Source organism: Macrotis lagotis, chromosome 7, assembly GCF_037893015.1.
Source record: "Macrotis lagotis isolate mMagLag1 chromosome 7, bilby.v1.9.chrom.fasta, whole genome shotgun sequence".
Lineage (NCBI taxonomy): Eukaryota > Metazoa > Chordata > Mammalia > Peramelemorphia > Peramelidae > Macrotis > Macrotis lagotis.
The window spans coordinates 210,793,438-210,811,571 of record NC_133664.1 but is presented as its reverse complement, the minus strand read 5'-3'; the positions used below and the strand labels follow the sequence as shown (position 1 = coordinate 210,811,571).

General features: G+C 37.6%; 1 pseudogene; it reads left to right on the top strand.

Annotated features, from left to right (window-relative positions):
- Window positions 1-689: 689 nt before the first annotated feature.
- LOC141494262 (lymphocyte-specific protein 1 pseudogene) lies at window positions 690-12,452 on the top strand (annotated as a pseudogene).
- Window positions 12,453-18,134: the final 5,682 nt, after the last annotated feature.

The following is an 18,134-nucleotide window of genomic DNA, read 5'->3' as shown; positions in this document are numbered from 1 at the left end:
CCTAATTATCTTGCTATATCTGTTAAATTCCAGGACTGCCTCCCCTTTCCTCAGGTATGACTGGAACAATAAGATAGCAAATTTCTTGAACCTGTGGGAAGTTCATGAATATGTGACTACCTCCATCTCAGGAAATATGTTCAAACAAAGATCCTGACCCTTTATGTCTATACAGAACCCCATATTTACATATGATAAGACAATCTTTGCTTCTGTATCCTTCCTGCTCTCAGTACCCCCCCCAAATGCTATAAACACTCAGGTACTCTCTGATTTGGGTACTCTTTATCCTCAGGCAGTCCCCAGGAAATAAAGATCTCCAGACTCATCAAATTCCAGTCTCCATATCTCTCTCTCTCTCTCTCTCTCTCTCTCTCTCTCTCTCTCTCTCTTTGGGTTCAACATTTGGAAGCCCCAACAAGATCTTGGTGTTTTGTGTCACCAAAGGAGACCACAGGAGCCTCAAGTTTAGGTTCAAATGGACTGTCTCTCTCCCTTTCCTAGGGGAGCTGGCCTCTGAGGATGTTCCAGGGCCCCAGAACCAGGTAGACATAGTCTTAGTATGAACCTCTCCTCGACTGCAATTCCCCATTCAGACTAAGTGGAGATCCTGTTCCACCTACGGAGGTAAGCTTGTTCTGGTTCTGGGTCTAGACATTTGGTAGCAGGGGAATTCCATATCAGACGTGATGTCCAGGTCCCCTCTTTTGGGTGCTCCTTTCAACAGCAAGGAACACATTTGGTCAGCCTTTGGGAGTGAGAGATTGTCAAACACAATGCTGAAATCTCCCTTCATGGCATTCCTGAGACTTCAGGAATTTGCCATTGGCCTGTGTTTGTGGATATATGTTGAGATTGTCAGTTTGGAAAATTCTGTTGCGTGTGATCTGTGTTTGTGTCTCATCAGTCTTTATATGTTTGGGTTCTTCTATTGATTTGTTAAATGGGGAGAAAAGTTCCCCTAAAAATTTCCTTGGATTGCCTCATTTAAATTGCTGCTCTTTGTTATTTCAGGCACCTAGATGTTTAGGCATCTCATGCCCTCACTAGCTCTCCCCTTGAGCCTGTTTTCTGCCTGCATTACAGTGGGTAATATGATCCCTCCCTCCTCCCCCTGTCTCTTGAGCACTTCCAAGAGGGATTTTTTTATTTTTTATTTTTTATTTTAAAAAAGGAATGGATTTTGGTGTTAAATTGACTGAGGCCAAACTAGTCACCCTATTATTTTACTATTATGAGAAGGGCCATACCATTCCTTGTTTATGCTCCCTTCTCTTTCCTGGTCTCCTTGATTCTATGCTGCCAGAGCCCCTCCTTCCCCTTTTCAGGAGAGAGAGAGAGTTACTTCAGGAAGAATTAGTAAAGTAAGTAATTAAAAGGGACCTTATTTTGAAGTAGTATTATCAAATATGTAAAACAAAGAAATCATGGAAATAAATTCTATTTAATTTGAAAATAGGGAAAGTGAATTTCAGAAAGATGAGAGGTTAATCCTGAAGTGTATAGTGTGGTTACCAAGATATGCCTGTGCAGAGGAAACTAAATGGTTAATCTTTTTTCCAGAATGATATGGCATCATTGGAGATCAATATAGATTCAGATGTTGTTGGTTATTACAGAAAATTATGGGACATGTAAGGGTTGAAGAACAGAAGATCAATCCCCCCCCAGAAAGAATCTAGGATGGTCTCTCTATAAAAGTTATTCAGTTTACTCTATTTAAAGAAGGGGGACAGGGACTATTCTAATTAGGCTAGGGGATTTTTGAATGACTGTTTGCCTTCTCCAGGATTTTAGCAGTTATAATCAAGAAATGTTAAATATTAAAACCTTGGAATGGAAAATGTACTGTGAAAAGTTGAATCACATCTCTGGTTTATATAGCTGTACAAGCTATGTGATTCTAGTTCAGAATAGTATGAATTAAAGTCAAGAAGAGCTAATGAAAAAGAATGGTGGAAAATGTGAGTTGTATAGTTTGAGTAAGAGATTCTGAAAGTACTGGAAAGAAAATCCAGACAAAGAGACAATTGGGATTCCAGACAAAGAGACAACTGGGATTTCTTTTGAACCATTTATTAAGTATGGAAAGTGGCAAAAGCATGTAGACAGAAGGTTTGAGCAGGGTTGACTGTACACCAGAGATGGATTTTGGGAACTGGGAAAATGGTTTACAAATCATTGTAAGAAAAGAAGGAAGTATAGAACAATAGGTCTATAGGGAGATGTGTGTTTATATGAGGTTGGGGTGATTTTAAAATTGCATTAAATTGGTACTTTTTGCAATGTTTGACAATTAATTTATTGGAAAAGTAATAAACCCCATAAAGTGAAAAGTTTGATATGAAAGCAATTGTTAGGTAAATGTTAATTTTATTATGTTATTATTGTACCTATAATGTGTTCATCTAAAGATACATGTAAATTGAATTAAGGGGTTTGTAAAAAATATGTTTGAATTTGGATTCTGATGTTTTATGGCCCTCCAGAGTCGTGGGAGTCAGGACAGACTTGTGAGTTAGCTTTAGAATAACTAAACAAGAGGAAGGTAATACTGATTGGAATGTAGTTCATGTATTTGGTAAAAATCTGGAGTAAGTAATAATGAAGAGTAAAGGTAAAGAATTAGTACATATTAATTTGTTATCTCATACTATGGGGAATCTCCAGTTCCCAAAACATAGAATGTTCTGATATTAAGAAATATTGATCAGTGAGGACAGAAAGCTCTTATAAATGAAGGCTTGAGAAGTTAGAATTCCACTGATAAAGATAAAAAGAATTTGCAAACTTTTTAGGCTTTTGAAAAGAAAATGATTTAAGGCTAATTTGAATATGACTTTTGGAATTTAAGAGAAGTATGAAGAAAATCTTGTAGCCATAAGAAGGGATTTTTTAGCAACAATTGGTCTTAAAAATTTTTTATATCATAAAGTTTTAGGGAGTAAAGAGAACATATATGCAATTGAAATATGCTGTGTACAATTAGTAAACTTTGTATAAGAACAACTTAAGCTACACTTTTTGAGACTTTAAAATTATTTTGTAATAAAAAATTATGAATGAATTGAAGTTTCATCTATCACATTTGTAAGGATTTGTTATGAGAAAGAAAACTAAAAGAATACCTTGCCAATGGGTTATAGTTCTCAAAGGTCTTTTTGGCCCAGAAAATTTGTGAAAGGCTTTGTTTTTTTACCTCATGTTTATGAAAGGTAATATTGATATGTGAGATCAATGTAGTTTATTATCTGTTAAAAAGAGGAAATTATACATATAACTGTAACACGGTCATGGGTAATAAGTGTACATTGGGCTTTTGAAATTATTGTATAAAACTAACATTGATAGAGGATCTTATTTTCTTTGAAAACAGAAGTGTAGGGGTGGCTAGGTGGCACAGTGAATAGAGCACTGGCCCTGAAGTCAGGAGTACCTGGGTTCAAATCTGGTCTCAGACACTTAATAATTACCTAGCTGTGTGACCTTGGGCAAGCCACTTAACCCCATTTGCCCTGCAAAAACTAAAAAAAAAATAGAAATGTATATGGAAGAAGAGATAAAATAAGATTATAAAGCAAAAAATTCAGAAGTTTGTGTGTGTAAAAGATACTTAAGAGAACCTGTTGTTTTATGTTGCTTTAAGAGAATGAGATGTCAGCATGTTATGTTTCATGTAGGTTAAGGATTTAATGTTTTCATTTTTCTTAACTGCAAGATACCTTTTCCAATGATATTGAATAAACTTGAAGGGTTTCGGAAAATGATTAGGAAATTGAAAATTATGCAACCCTAATTAGATGACTTTATCAATAAGTAAGATTAAAGGGTGGTGTCAGGCATGTGATCTGTTTTTGAAAATGTAAACTATTTTACTGTAATGATGTCAAGCTGGAATTAATGATTGTTAATGAGGGAAATTATCAAAGCATGACCCCCTGGGTTCCCTGAAATGATGTGTTGGACCTTGCTCAGGATCTGTAGGTACAGGTATAACTGTAATAATGGAAAGATTATTTTGTGAAATCTAGTTCTTAATGTGTTACACTTATTACTGTTTTGTTAAATTTAGAGACCTCAGCCCCTGAATTTCCAAACCCCATCCCCCCCACCCCTGTCACCAGGTCCCATCTGTTCCCCCTTAGAAGATTCCTTCACTAGATCAAAAGGGGGTGTAATACAAGAGCAGGGAAGGTAATGAACATTCCTAGACCTGTCTCCCCTTCCCCCTGAACTAGCCTACTCCCCACCTTGGAAGGTTCCTTCACTGAATAAAAAGGGGAGAAGAAGATAGCAGGAGGATGGTGGGGAATTGGCAGAAAAAAATCTTATCTCAAAAACAGTAGAAAGAGACAGTAAAAACTCCTCTTGCAGCAAGTTTTGAGTATCTCTTGGTTTTTGTTGACACATTTTCAGAATGGGTAGAAGCTAATAAAACAGCCTTGGAAGTAGTTTGAAAATTTTAAATGAGCCCCTCCCCTATTTGACCTCCTGCTGGGAATCAGGTCAGACAGTGGCCCTGCCTTTACAACTAAAATCTCTTGAGGAATACTCTAGCTGCTGGGAGAACCTGACTGCTTTTTGAATGTTTAGAAAGTAACCCTATTTAATGTGTTCTAGACAGGGACACTCAGATTACATATATGTGATATATATGTATAAGGAAGGGAGCTGATTGATTATGACCACCCCCCCAACCTAAATTGTAAAGTGGATTCATTTGGAGATCTAATTAGGTAAAACAACTATTTTTAGATCACAGGACTTTTAATCAGTTTTCTTTTTATATCAGATACCAGGATGGTCAGCAAAAGGTAAATGCTACTGGGTAAATGTCATGTTCTTGCAGCCAAGGAAGCCAAGATGTCAGGTGACTGGGATGGGCAGCTGAAGGGGCAGCTTCTCAGTATGGCTGAGGTTGGACAGCTTTGACTTGATTTCCCCAAAATGACATTTGGATAATATCTCACCTGGAAGAATAAATCTGGCCTAAGACATTTGACTTACCCACGTGAACTCTACCTGGACACTGACATCAATACTTATATCTGTAAAGGAATTTTCCTTTAATGTCCTAGATCTTTACAGTTACTAAGCAAACTAGAAAAAGAAATTTTAGGTGAATTGGATCCAATAGCCAGAGACAGGTTAGGTGTGTTAGGTGTGTGGCTCTGACACCTGCTAACAGCTATATGTTAAGATAGGAATAAAGTTTCTTTAATTTTTAGAAGGGGTATTTAGGTAAGAATAATGGGAAGTTCTTATGATAGTTATAGTTTTAAGGCCTAGCTTAAGGAAAGGAATGTGAGTCAGATAAGTATATCAGGAAAAGGAAAATCAATGGTATATTTGAGAATATTTTGAAATTTTTCATTTTGGTTAAGGATGTTTGAGCCATTATTGTAATAAGAGCAAAGGCTAAGATTGTTTTATTTTAAACCATATGCTGGATACTCTGAACTAAAATGATTGTTGAATGTATGTTACAAGCTTAAGACAGAATGACAATTCTCATTGGGAGTTTGCTCATATAGTAAAACATTAATGAAGGTTTAATGTGTTAAAGTGGAGTATGTGGGGGCGGCTAGGTGTCATAGTGCTTAATACCTGGGTTCAAATCCGGTCTCAGACACTTAATAATTACCTAGCTGTGTGGCTTTGGGCAAGCCACTTAACCCCATTTGCCTTGCAAAAAAAAAAAACTAAGAAAATAAATAAATAAAGTGGAGTGTGTTCATCAATATTGCAATAAGGCAAAATGTAAATTACAATAAGTTCCAAAATCTCATTGTCTTGTGAAGAAAACATGTGTTTTTATATGAGTAAAATGTTAAGCAGATTCTTTACCTGAAGACAAAGTCTCAACTAGTCATCTGAGCTGAAGAGGACTTTTGGGAACAGATTCAGAAGATGCAGAAGGACATCAGAGGTCTCCAGGAGAGAAGAGAAGAAAGGAGAGACACTAGACCAGTTCATCTCTACCATTTCTCAACTATGTATATATTGTATAGTCAAGGGATCTGTTTTTATAATGTGCGCCCCGCCTTGATTCTGTAAGTGTGACACCCCCAACTTATGCCCTTCTCCTTATGAAAAGGAGGAGAGTCAAGGTGCAGATATTCTCCATTGAAAAAAAAAGGAGGGAGACTATTAGGTGGTATGTTTATATCCTATCTAAGGAGAGTCTTATCTCTGATTTAGCTGGCCTATACAACTTAAAGAGATAGGTAGATTGAGATGTAATGATGATACCTGGATCCTTTGTAAAGATGCTTGTAGTTCATGCTTTTCCAGGTTATGAAGATGATAACTCAAGGGTTTGGGTTATTTTGAAAAAAAAGTGGGGAATGAAGTACAATATCAATGTTTGTGAAATTCCTGTATAGAAAGGGGTCCCCGACATCCTTCTGGGCCCTGAGAAATTCCTTAGAAATACAAATTTGGCCAGGTGCCTTCAGGTCTGAAAATAATTGATAAGATCCAAGTACTTAACCCTGGGGGTCCAGGAGATACTATAAAATTGTTTGAAGAAGGGGTGGCTAGGTGGTGCACTGGATAAAGCACCAGCCCTGGAGTCAGGAGTACCTGGGTTCAAATCTGGTCTCAGATACTCAATAATTACCTAGCTCTGTGGCCTTGGGCAAGCCACTTAACCCCATTTGCCTTGCAAAAAAAACTAAGAAAAATTGTTTGAAGAATCACAAAGCACCCTCATCAGCCTAATTATCTTGCTGTATCTGTTAAATTCCAGGACTGCCCTCCCCCTTCCCCAGGTATTGCTGGAACAATAAGATAGCAAATTCCTTGAACCTGTGGGAAGCTCATGAATATATGACTCCCTCCATCTCAGGAAATATTTTTCAAACAAAGACCCTGACCCTTTCTGTCTATATGGAACCCCATATTTACATATGATAAGATGATCTTTGCTTCTGTATACTGCCTGCTCTCAGTATTCTCCCCCCTCCCCCAAAATGCTATAAAAACCCTATCCCTTAAATACTCAGGTACTGTCTGATTTGGGTACTCTTTATCCACAGGCAGTCCCTGGGAAATAAAGATCTCCAGACTTATCAAATCCAGTCTCTGTCTTACCTGGTTTAACACTAGGTAGGGATATAGCTATTTTCATCTTATTATATAACAGTTTTTTTCTTTTTTTTCCCTTTTTTACCCCCCCCCCATTTTTTTAACCTTTGCATGTGTCTCTTGAGTCTCCTGATTGAAGTCCAAATTTTCTATTAAGCTCTGGTCTTTTCATCAGGAAAAGTTTGAAATCTCCTATTTCATTAAATGTCTATCTTTTGCCTTGGAAGAGAAGGCTCAGTTTTGCCAGATAACGAATTCTTGGCTACATTCCAAGCTCCCTTGCTTTTCAGAATATTGCATTCTATATTCTTCTACCTTTAATGTTGATGCTGCCAGGTCCTGTGTAATCCTTACTGTGGCTCTTTAGTATTTAAATTGTTTCTTTCTGGCTACTTGCAGGGTTTTCTCTTTTATCTGATAGTTCTGGAATTTGACCACAATATTCCTTGGCATTCTAATTTTAGGATCCCTTTCTGGAGGGGATCAATGTATTCTTTCAATAACTATTTTGCCTTCTGGTTCCATAATATCAGGGCAGTTTTGTATTACTAAATCCTGTAATATTGAGTCCAGGCTTTTTTTCTCTTCAGTGTTTTCAGGAAGACTAATAATTCTTAGGTTATCTCTTCTCAATCTGTTCTTGAGGTCAGTCATTTTGCTGATAAGGTATTTTACATTTTCTTCTATTTTTTCAATTTTTTGGTTTTGTTGAACAGATTCTTGTTGTCTCATGAAGTCATTGGTTTCCACAGACTCCATTCTTTTTTTTAGAGAAGAATTTTTTTCATTTACCTTTTGCAACAACTTTTCATTTTGTCAATTCTATTCTTGTAAGAGTTTTCCATTTGACCAATTGAGGTTTTGACAGAATTTTTTCTTTTTGCATTTGTCCAATTGTATTTTCCAAGGATTTATTTTCTTTTTGCAAGGTGTTAATTTTCTCTTCTACTTCTTTTCCCAAATTTTCCAATTGATTTTTAAACTCCTTCCTAATTCCTTCATGGAAGTATTTTTGTGCTGGAGACCAAATCATATTCCCCTCAAAGGTTATGTCTCTCTGAGTTAGGGTCTTTTCCTTCTAGGAATTTTTCTATGGAACCCCCTTTCCATTGGCCTTTTTTTCAAATTTTTCTAAGATCTTGTGTTGGGGAAGAGGTTGGTTCACAGAGGTTTAGTGTTGGAATCCCTAGAGGCTTTACTCACTGGGTTTAGTAACTCCAAGTGGGCCATCCAGTAGAAAGTGCTAGAGGCTTTGCTCACTGAGTGTAATATTTCCACCTGGCCCATAGGGGGTGCCAGATGCTTTACTCATTGAGTGTAATAACTCCACCTAATCAGTAGGGTGTGATAGAAGCTGGAACTCCCCCTTCAGATCTTCCAGTAAACCCAAGACTATCAGTTCCACCGTCAAAGACTCCACTCTCCAGTTATTTCTCAGAGCGGTTCCCACAGTGAAGGCCTCCAGGGCTGATTTTATGTTAGTCTGGCTCTCTCCTCACCCCCACTGGCTGTCTGCTTTCTGTGCCTGGCTCACTCACTATTCCCCAAAGACAGAACTTGAAGTAGGTGTTCTCCTAGCTTCTCTTTCTGGGTTTTTTATTGTATTTTTTAAGAGGTTTGTTTCATATTATAAATGAGGGAAGATCAGGAGACCTTAGCACAGGGTCTGTCTTCTCTCCACCATCTTGACAAGAAGTCCTACCTAGTCTAAGGAATTTATTTAAAGATACTGTCTAAGTATAGGCACGGAATGGATCATGTCCCTTGGGCCTCTAATATTATTCTTTCTTTGTTGCATTTCCTTAATATTAATATGTACTTATGACTTGTTCATAATTTGAGATGCTTAGGGAAATAATTTTCATCTCTTATTCATCTACAGAACTGGTCAAAATTAAATGAGATGTATGTGATCAGTCTCTGCTGGTGTATTTTCAATATCCACCACATAGAATATCAACAAGTGGGTAATATGAAACTTTCTGGAGAACTAATTCCAAACCGCCCTCAAAGCATCCCTTTCACCAGTCCTGTTCCATTTCCGATGCTTTTTCCACACTGCCTCCTATCCATTCCTAGGCTTATGTGACAGATAAATTAAGTAAAAATGAGCCTAAAGAACAGACATCAAAAAATCAGGGCTTTGTACCCAGGTCAAAAATGCATTTTTGTGGCTTTTGCAAAAAAAAAAATTAAAACAAACTTATTTTACCATCAGACAGTCTATACCAACATTTACTCCCAATCCTGACCACCAGGTTCTGTGATTTGAGCCAAGATCAAAAGAAATGTAATAAATAAATTGAGAAGCAATTTTAATGACTAGTATTTCTGACAAAGGACTCATTTCTAAAATACACAGAGAACAGAGTCAAATTCTTAAAAAATAAAAGACAATTGACAAATGGTCAAAGGATATGCAAAGGCAATTTACAGATGAGGAAATCAAAGCAATTCAGAGTCTTATGAGAAACTTCTCTAAATCACTAATTATTAGAGAAATTCAAATCAAAGTATCTCTGAGGTACCACCTCATAGCTCTCAGACTGGCCAATATGACCAGAATGGACAGTGATCAATGTTGGAAGGATGGAAGGAATGTGGGAAATCTGGGACACTAATACACTGCTGGTGGAGCTGTGAAGTCACCCAACCTCTCTGGAGAGCAATTTGGAATTATGCCAGAAAGGCAATAAAAAATGTGCATACCCTTTGATCTAGCAATAACACTACTGGGTATATACCCTAAAGAGATTATGAAAAAGGGTAAAAACATCACTTGTACAAAAATATTCATAGCAGCCCTGTTTGTGGTGGCAAAGAATTGGCAATTGAGTGAATGTCCATCAATTGGGGAATGGTTTAATAAACTGTGGCATATGTATGTACTGGAACACTATTGTTCTATTAGAAACTAGGAGGAATAGGAATATTCAGGGAAGCCTGGAAGGATTTGCGTGAACTGATGCTGAGCAAGATGAGCAGAACCAGAAGAGCATTGAACACCCTAATAGCAACATGGGAGTGATGATCAACCTTAATGGACTTGCTCATTCCAACAGCACAACAATCAGGCACAATTTAGGGGTATCTTCAATAGAGAATGCCACCTGTATCCTGAGAAAGAATTGTGGAGTTTGAACAAAGACCAAAGACCTTTAATTATTTTAAAAAAGTTATCTTATTATGTAATTTTGCTGTATCTCATACTTTATGTTTCTTCCTTAAGGATATGATTTATCTCTCATCACATTCAACTTAGATCAATGCATACCATGTAAACAATGTAAAGACTAACAGATTGCCTTCTGAGGAGAGGGAAGCAAAATTGGGGAAAAAACTGTAAAATTCAAAATAAATAAAATCTTTCTAAAACATAAATAAAGAAATAAATCCCTTTACCTGGTCAACAAACCACAAAATAAGAGACATCTTTCATGAGGAGGAAGAAATCCTCTCTGTAAACATTCCCTCTCTAGCCTATGTGGACTCCTCAAAAGCAATGTGAAGCAAATATTATAGCTTACAAAAGGATGATTTTATGTAGCCATGTGATCTAGAGGAAACCTCATTGGTTATCTAACTCAAATTTATGACTCTTTGTCCTTTCTTTATAAACATGTCCCCTAAGATTTGTACCAGGGCTGATATTTTGAATGTTATCCACCTGTAATTTCTAGGTAATATCTATGAAAAGAAAATTTCATGTTTAAATTAACTTTTTCATTTTTCATCTTAGAAAAGTAAGGTTAACAATAATTGTGTAGGGTCAGCTAGGTGGCACACTGCATAGAGCACTGGCCCTGGAATCAGGAGTTCAAATTCAGCCTCAGACACTTAGTAATTGCCTAGCTGAATGACCTTGGACAAGTCTCTTAACCCCATTGCCATAAATAAAATTTAAAAAGTAATAATTTTGGAGAGAGACAGAGATAGACAGGGACAGGGACAGGGAGAGACGCAAAGAGAGGGAGAGGAAGGAAAGGAAGAGTGGAGCCAGGCAGGCCACAGCTTCAGCTCAGAGGGTTGGCAGCCCCACCGTGCCAGGGGCTACTCTGAAGGGCAGTGGCAGCAGTAGCAGAGCACTCCTGAGGAGGCACTCCAGTAAACTGGGCTTACAGAACCTGCTGAGACTCACTGCCCAATAGAGTGTGGAGGATGAAGAAGAGGTGGCAAGGGAGCATGCAGGAAGGAGTGGGAAAGAGCTCCAGTCCCAGAGTGAGGATAGATTTGGTAGTGGGACCAGCTCCTGCTCTGAGGTGGAGCCAGAGCAACCAGTCTGAGATATAGCAAAATTACATAATAAGATAACATTTAAAAAAAATTAAAGGTCTTTGGTCTTTGTTCAAACTCCACAATTCTTTCTCAGGATACAGATGACATTCTCCATTGAAGATACCCCTAAATTTCCCTGAAGCCCATGGAGTTGGAAGATGAGGGTTTCAGTGACTGGTCCCAGCAGCTGGAGCAGAGGAAGCAGAGGTGGGATCCAAATGGGAGCCTGGAGGATGGAGAGACCCCTCAAGAAGAAAGTCTGGAATATGAGGACCCAACTGAAGGGTCTTCCCATCATTCCTATGAAGAAGAGGAGGAAGAAAAGGAGGATCCTCACCTGAACCAAACCCATGCCAGACTAAACCAGCTCTGTAGGGACCCTCTGTGATCTACTGCTAGGAGTCCTGAGGAGGTGAAGGCTATAAAAGACATCCCAGAAGAGATGGGGCTTCTGCAGGTGCAGGAAGAGACCAAGGATAGGAAGGTATCACTAAGGGCAGCTGATGTGGAGGAAATGGAAAGGCAACCTGAGGCCCCCAGTCCCTGGGACTCAAAGGACCTGCTCCCCCTCAGCCCCACCACCAAGCTCATCGACAGGACTGAGTACCATTTCATAAAGAAGAGTAACAGTGTGAAGAAGTCCCAGCCTGCCCTGCCTGTGTCCAAGATAGATGGCTGGCTGGAACAGTACACTCAGGCCATTGAGACTGCCAGCAAGACCCCAAAGCTGACCTGACAGCCTTCCATTGAAATGATCAGCATGACCGTGACCAACTCCAAAAACCCATGGGAGACTTTGACTCAGTCCTCAGTCAAGACCCCCCCAAGCAAGAATATTGTGACTGGAGGGAGACACAAGCAAGAAAAGTTTCTGGGAGCACAATGGAGGCAACAAGACTCCATCCACTGTCAAGAGCACCCACTATGGAAAACGGTATAAGTTTGTGGCCACCAGACATGGAAAATACAAGAAGGTGCTGCCAGTTGTTCCACCACTGAATCTCAGAGCTCAGATGCCCTCATCCTGGATGTTCACTGCTTTAATTTTGAAGAAGGGGAGCCCCACCCCCCTGCTTCCTTGCCTGTAACTTATCTACTACAAAATGTCCCTTCTCCAATGATCTCTTCCCCAGTAGATTCTTTAAATCCATTTTAACTTGACTCTGGTGTCTCTCTGCTCCCCCCCCCTTATCTGCTTTTCCCTTTGGCTGCTCTAGGAATTGGGGTGGCTGGCAGAGGGGCAGCTACAAAGCTTGGGCTGACCTCTCTGGCCACCCCATACAAGGCTCCCATCCCCACCCAAGTTTTCTCTGCCTTCTGCTGCCCCTCTCTGTTTTCAGTCCTATATTCCTGGGTCTTTTTCAAATGCTTAATAGAAGTCCAGAAGTGGTTTTAAGTGAAAAAAAACAATAATTGTGTCTTGCAGACTCAGATGCTATGGATGGCAATTTGAAGAGCACTAAGCTTTTTTCCCCTCATTGGAAGGAAAAAAGTTTTCAACTCTTTGCTCTATTTCAAACTGATCTTTTGTTTCCTAGTTTCCTAGATGTGATGGGCAGATGGTTGGAATCTTAATGGGCAATGATTTTAACCTTGGCAAATTTTTTGTTAGACTGAGAAAGGGGTGTGAGTCAGCCACTTTTGAACTCAATTGTTTTAGTTTGAACTTCTGTTTTGTTTGAAGTTGAGATTTCCATTGGATTTTAGCTTTGGTTTGATAGAAATTCTCCCTTTCAGTGACAAATTTCCCCTGACATTGTGTTCTTTGTCCTCTGGTGCCCTCTAGTGAGAATTGTTATGGTGTGCTCTATGGGTGTCTGTTGTCCTCTAGTAGGGAAACTTTGTTCTGACACTCAGATTAGTTGAGTGTCTCTATTTCCTAGTTAGGGGATCCTATTCTGGCACCCCTTGTATGCCACTATAGTGTATGGATGTATGGTGTATTGGGTGTTGGGTATCTGGGATGCCCTAGTATGAGAATAAAGTTTATTTTTCCTTCTGGATCTCCTCTGGCAAGAGAATTATTTCCAGAGTACTGTTTCCAGAGTGCAGCTATTAGTTTAAGTTGTGTCTTCTATGTGATAAAGGCAGAATCAAAGTCTCTGCCACCTCTGTCTGGGCTGGTTGCTGTCATGCCTCTCTACCCTGACTGACTGATTTTACTCCCTTTTTGCACTCTTCTCCCCTGCTAGGTAAACATCTCGCTTCCTTCCTTTGCCCCTTCTCTCAGTGCCTCAGTTGATAAATAGGGGAAGTTGAATTTTTGTTTCATTTCCAAAAAGTCTTAACTTGGCATCACAGGACATTTTCTCTTGAAAGTCCTTTTGTTTTTGGATGGAAAAAAGTATCCTGTTTTTTCCTTACTTTCTTTTATGTTCTGGCCTGGCATTCCACAGACATGGCATGGGAAATTTTAATCCTTCCTTCCTTCTCATTTTCCATATCTTGATTAGCTATTCCTGGCTGCCTTTTATATTTCCCTTGTTTTCTAATTTGTCAATTTTATTTCCAAAGTTTTCCAACTCAAGTCCACACACATTCCAAAGGAATAGGGGAACTCTATCTTTCCCTTAGCTGGTCATTTTTTCTAAGATAAAATTCATCTATAAAAAACAGTTTAAGTTTTAAATGCTCTTTGCGACTTTGCAGAGACACCAAAGTGACTCCCAACCAATCCAGAAGAGAAGAGATATAAGTTCCTTCTTTTTAAATCTCTCTCTCTCTCTCTCTGAGTGTCCAGCTAGCATCTTTGGGCTTTTCATCATTATCACCCTATTTCTCTCTTCACTCCTTTCCTTCACTCTGTAAATACCTCTTTTCTCCTTCCTTCCCTTGGTTGGGAAGCTTGCTCCCTTTCTCTTTCCCTGTGAGTATCAAATTCTAATGTTTGCAGAGTTCAGCATTAACCAGCTCCTCCTCATTCTTGTTACTGAAGATGTCCTATTACCCAAATGGGCAGGAATTCTGGAGTGGATTTTTCTAAGCTCATGCAAGTGAATATCAAAGTGTATATAATGTAAAAATATTTTTAAGAGAGAATTTGGTTGATGTTTTTATCTTTGAAGGGATATCTAAGTTGTTACAAAGTAACAAAAATTAGTGTGATACAAATTAAGTTTGAAGATTTAATTATTGTTAACAGAGTAGGATCTGTTAATAACCATATGTGCTAAACACAAATAAAAAGAAATGCTCATTAGAAAGAATAGTCTGACTTAATTGTGGATGGAAATCTAACTTACCCTAGATTGTGGAAGGGGGAGGGTAGTCTGTTTTGAATGTTATTCACCTATAAACACATTTGAAGAGGGACAGGGTGAGGAGAGAGAGAAGAGATTAAATGGGGATGGGGGAAATAGGATGAAAGGAAATACAGTTAGCAATAGTAACTGTGAGGAAATAATATTGAAGCAAGTTTCTCTGTTAAAGATCTCTATTCTGAAACAATTTATTTTAAAAAAGTCATTTCTCAATTGAGCAAGAGATGTGACCAGTTTTCAGATTAGGTTATCAATGCAATCTCTTTTTGCCTAATAGGAAAGGAGAAAATGACCAATAATGGAAGGGATATTGATATACTGTTAGCAGAATTGATAGCTGATTCATCAATTCTGTAGAACACTTAGGAACAATGCCCAAAGGAGTTCAAATCTATGTCTACCCTTTGACTTAGTGATGTCATGACTAGATTTATATTCCAGAAGTGATGAAATCTGGGGAAAAAAGAACCTATATGTATAGGGATATTGATAGCATTTATTTGCTGGTGGAGGGAAGCTGGAAATTGAGGGGATATCCATAGTTAGTGGAATGACTGAACAAATCATGGTCTTAGTTTGAGATGAAATGCTGTTCAGTTATGGGAAATGATGAACAGGATGCTCTCAGCAAAAACTTCCATGATCAGATGCATGAGAAATATATTGTATAAGGGCCAGCTAGGTGGCGTAGTGGATAAAGCACCGGCCCTGGAGTCAGGAGTACCTGGGTTCAAATCCTGTCTCAGACACTTAATAATTACCTAGCTGTGTGGCCTTGGGCAAGCCACTTAACCCCGTTTGCCTTGCAAAAAAAATTTAAAAAAAAAGAAATATATTGTATACCAAGTAATAGTAATATTGTAGGATGATCAGCTGTAAATGACTTGGCTTTTGTCAGCAATGCTGTGATCCAAGTGATCTCTAAAGGATTTACTACAAAGAATACTCTTCATCCCCTGTATTCCTACACAATCAAACACACTTTTTAAAAAATTTTTCATGAAGTTTCTCTTTGGGGGGGTCATTATGTTTACTTTTACATCTCTATTGTGCAAATGGTTTTCATGATTGCAGATTTTTAACCTTTATCAAGCAAGTAACTTGCTTTCTAAATTAGTTGGAGTCTGTTGAGAGGAATGAAGAAAATTTGGAACTCAAGCTTTTGGAAGTGGAGGTTAAAATTGTCTCTATATGTAACAGGGCGCTGTGGATGGGGGGGAATAGAATGAAAAAGATTAAATGAAGAAAAAACAGAATAGTCTGAAATATAGCTAAACAGCATATGAAAAGTGATTATAAAGGACATTTGTAAAATGGATTTTGAAGTCTTGGGAAGAGAATAGAAAGAGTTAAAAGGAAAAAAAAAGGAAATTGTAACAGATTTGGTTTTTCTGAACCAAAAGAGAGTTGTATTTAACCTGAGATAGTCATAAGTATGTTGAAGAAAACATTAACATATTTTAAGAATTAAAGGAGCACTAGAAATCAAAAATTGTTATTCTTTCCTTCTGGGATTGTGGAATCCAGATTTGAACTGAATTGAGTGATTAGCAAATGTGATAACTGAGGTAAAATTAAACCCTAACATTTGACTTCTACTTTTGTAAATCTCTTACTGTGTTTTTGCCTAGGAAATAATGTACCCCAGAAACACTGAATGCTCAGTAAACTCTCCTTTTCTATTTTCAGGTTTTTAAAAGACTAATGTGGAATTGATAATCAAAGTTGATTGTTATATAAATCTTGAAATTGCAGGGCCTAGCCCATTAATTTCAGCAGGAAAGTACAGAGATAGAGAAAACAATTTTAGTAGATCTGTGATACAAAATATAAGGAATGTTTGCTAGCTGATCAGTGATAGGAATGATTTTCAAAACTGGAAAATAGTTTCTGTACTTTTCGCTGTATGAATTTTAGTTTGATGTAATGCAAATTTTACTTCTGAGGGGGAAAATAGGGCTAGCAAATGATTTGGTACTTGACATTAAGAAATTTAAAACTATACCAAAAAATTTCTACTTGACTTTATTATTCTTAAAGGAAGAAAAAAGGACCCAAATTGTTAGGTCATATGGTTATAAAATATTTGGCAAGAAAGCAAATGTTAATTTCTTTATTATTGCTTCATTAATAACTTTCAATATCTGTACTGATCATCTGTGTAAGGCAATCTGAAAAAACTTAAAGAAGTTTTCAAGTTTTTAAATGAATAATTGCGATTATGATATTGTGATGTTATTAAATGTTCTAATATTAGAAATATTGGTCAATAATCATATCTCTATGGCTCCTAGTGAGGATAAAGGCTCTTAGAAACAAAACATTGAAATTTAAAATTCTGCTGTTAACAGAATGAATGAAGAAAATTTAAGTAAAATAAATCTTATGAATTATCACTTACTGTAACTAAAGATTTTGGCTATGATTTATGAATTTCATAAGATTATTAAGTACAACTAAACTCTTTTTTTTAGATTTTTGCAAGACAAATGGGGTTGGGGCAGCCAGGTGGCACAGTGGATAGAGCAACGGCCCTGGAGTCAGGAGTACCTGAGTTCAAATCCGGCCTTAGTCACTTAATAATTGCCTAGCCGTGTGGCCTTGGGCAAGCCACTTAACCCCATTGCCTTGCAAAAAAAAAAAAAAAAAGACAAATGGGGTTAAGTGGCTTGCCCAAGGCCACACAGCTAGGCAATTATTAAGTGTCTGAGGCCGGATTTGAATTTAGGTACTCCTGACTCCAGAGCTGCTGCTCTATCTACTGTGCTACCTAGCCGCCCCATACAACTAAACTCTTATAATCCTAAAAAGGGGATTTTTAGAACTATCTGGTTATGAATTTTATCAAGAATTTTCTGTGTTGCAGAATTTCTAGAATAAAGATTTGCATGAGAATAGGGCATAATCCACAAGCATGTTTTACCCAAAAGATATAGCTAGAGAGAGAGAGATGTATGTGTGTGTGTATCTTTATATAAATACATATAGTTAGTTAGATAGATGGATAGATAGATAGATAGATATCTTAAGGCTTTGTTATATAAGTATATTTGTGATAAGAACAATTTAATTATATATGTCCTTGTCTTAAACAGACACTTTATCTTATGTAAACAATTTTTGACTCCAGAAAAGTGGTCCTTAGAAACTTTAGGATAATTAGAGGGCTAATGCACATGAAGAACTTTTAGAATTTACGATAAAGATAATTTATGCAACCTTAGATTTGATAAAATCCTAATTTTTCTGATTTATTTTTGCATTAAGATTGAATAAGAAAGAGATAACTATCACTTTGCCAGATCACATGAAATACATTACATAATGGTTTTTTGATTGTCCTTTTTATGTCAGGAATATTTATTGACAGTTTTAAGAGAGGGAGTCACTCTCAGAAAAAAAAAAGAATATTATACAACCATTTTATGTGGTAGGGTCTACCAAATTTTCAAATCTGTAAGCCAATTCATTGCAGTAACATCATGTTAGTGGTTAAAGCTCTCACAGCAA